We start from the raw sequence: 1,757 nt of genomic DNA, 5'->3' as shown, positions 1-1,757 counted from the left end.
AATAAATATATTGAGGAAAAAGCTTATTTGCTAGAAATATCTGAGTTATCCATCAAACTCTTTTGTACCAATTTTCAATTTCCATGATTTTTGGATTCTTAGCTTTCTAGTATCAAATCCTGCAATTTCCTAGAAGTCTTAATTTAAATGAATATATTTGAGAGTTGTAGGTAGTAGGAGTTTCTCTTCTTTAACCAACTTGAAGCTGCGAATGCTGAAATTGAACAGATAACCTCTCGTAGGCCAAGGTAAGTCAACACTATAGATAAACAAAATGCAATATCCTAGCACTCGGTGTAGCCTCTGCCATTTGGTGATTCAGTCAGTGGTCAGTCAGTCAGTCGGCCCCTGGCTACTGGTACTGTCCACGTGCGCTGTATCTAGGCTTGCTCATTCGTACACGTTGGCAATGTGGTCGCCTTCATTCACAAACCGACGCAGAGCTGGGAGCAGACCATAGACAACGAGAAGTGTATTTTGGATAGTGTTGCATGCATGTTGGGAATAGCAGAATAGGCATGTGCGGATGTATGAAGACGTGTCAAGGTAAAAGGGGAAATGGCTTACTCAGAAAAATTAGACAAAATGGCAACGGCAAGCGGTAGGCATCTAGTGAATACGGTGAAGAAGTACTCAGGTGACGCAGAAGATAGCAGAACAGTAGACACAGCAGTGATTATGTGGTCATGAAGGCGTATCGAAGGAGCAAAATCAGCGGCGATTAATGCGTCCGTAGGGCAGTAGTCGCCTTCGCTGCGCGCCTTTGCGCTCACCTCCAGCTACGTTAACTCGCATTTCACAGGAGGTAGTGCAACTGTTATGTTTCGCCTACACTTGCCGTCTTATTCACTAATTTCACTTTTTTCGCAGAATATTGTCACTCTGGACAAATTTGCATGGCTAAAATTAATTTCTTCCCTTTTAACTTTACTTTTGTTTGTACCCTAATGTAGGCACTTGCTGCCTGACGTATTGTACTTGCCCTCAGCTCTTTACCTACGGCTCCATGATGTCTCTTGCCTCATATTCTTTAGCGTTTTTTTCGCATCATTCTTTGTTAGTCCTAGTTCCTGGTACATTTGCAAGTGAATGAATGTCCTAGTATAGCTTACGACTTCTTGTCAAAAGATTTGCTGTAAACAGCTGAAGCGAAAGTTGTATTTGCCCATTTATAGTTAGTAGGTGTTGGTTCTTCTGAAAGTAGGCTGACCGATATTAACTCATATCTTGATGAAGAGAGTTGCGTCTATCGCAGAATGATATAAGTGGTCTTATCACGGTCTATGAGGTGTACTCAATAGCTAGATGACAGTATTTTTCAGTGGAGGAGGACAAGTTGCAGGCTGTGCCATTAAATGGCAGTGCAGCAAGTAGAAGGTAATGCAGAAGGCTCGTTGTAAGCAGAGTTTGCGTCTTCTCACCACTGCACAAGTACTCTGTGGGTTGTAGCTCAAGGCACTCAATTAATTCGCACTACCTGTATGTCTAAAGGGAAACCCGTCCCATCTCATCTCCTTTAAATTGACCTCGCCTCCACTCATATATCGACTCTCACCTCTAGCGATTGCAGTAGGGAAGCCGTATTCTCCGTGGAGTACATGTGACACTGCGACTTCTATTCTGCAGACGCTTCCTTGACCCATGGAACATGGATTGAGGTGATAGCAGTGAAGACCTAACGGAGAGGAGTGATAAAGAAGGGGTGAAAATGGCAGCAAGCCATGCAAATCAATTTCCAAGATACATGGGACATGTTT

Source organism: Echinococcus granulosus (assembly GCF_000524195.1).
Source record: "Echinococcus granulosus chromosome Unknown EG_S00233, whole genome shotgun sequence".
Taxonomy (NCBI): domain Eukaryota; kingdom Metazoa; phylum Platyhelminthes; class Cestoda; order Cyclophyllidea; family Taeniidae; genus Echinococcus; species Echinococcus granulosus.
The sequence above is the reverse complement of the archived record's forward strand: the minus strand, read 5'-3'. Positions refer to the sequence as shown.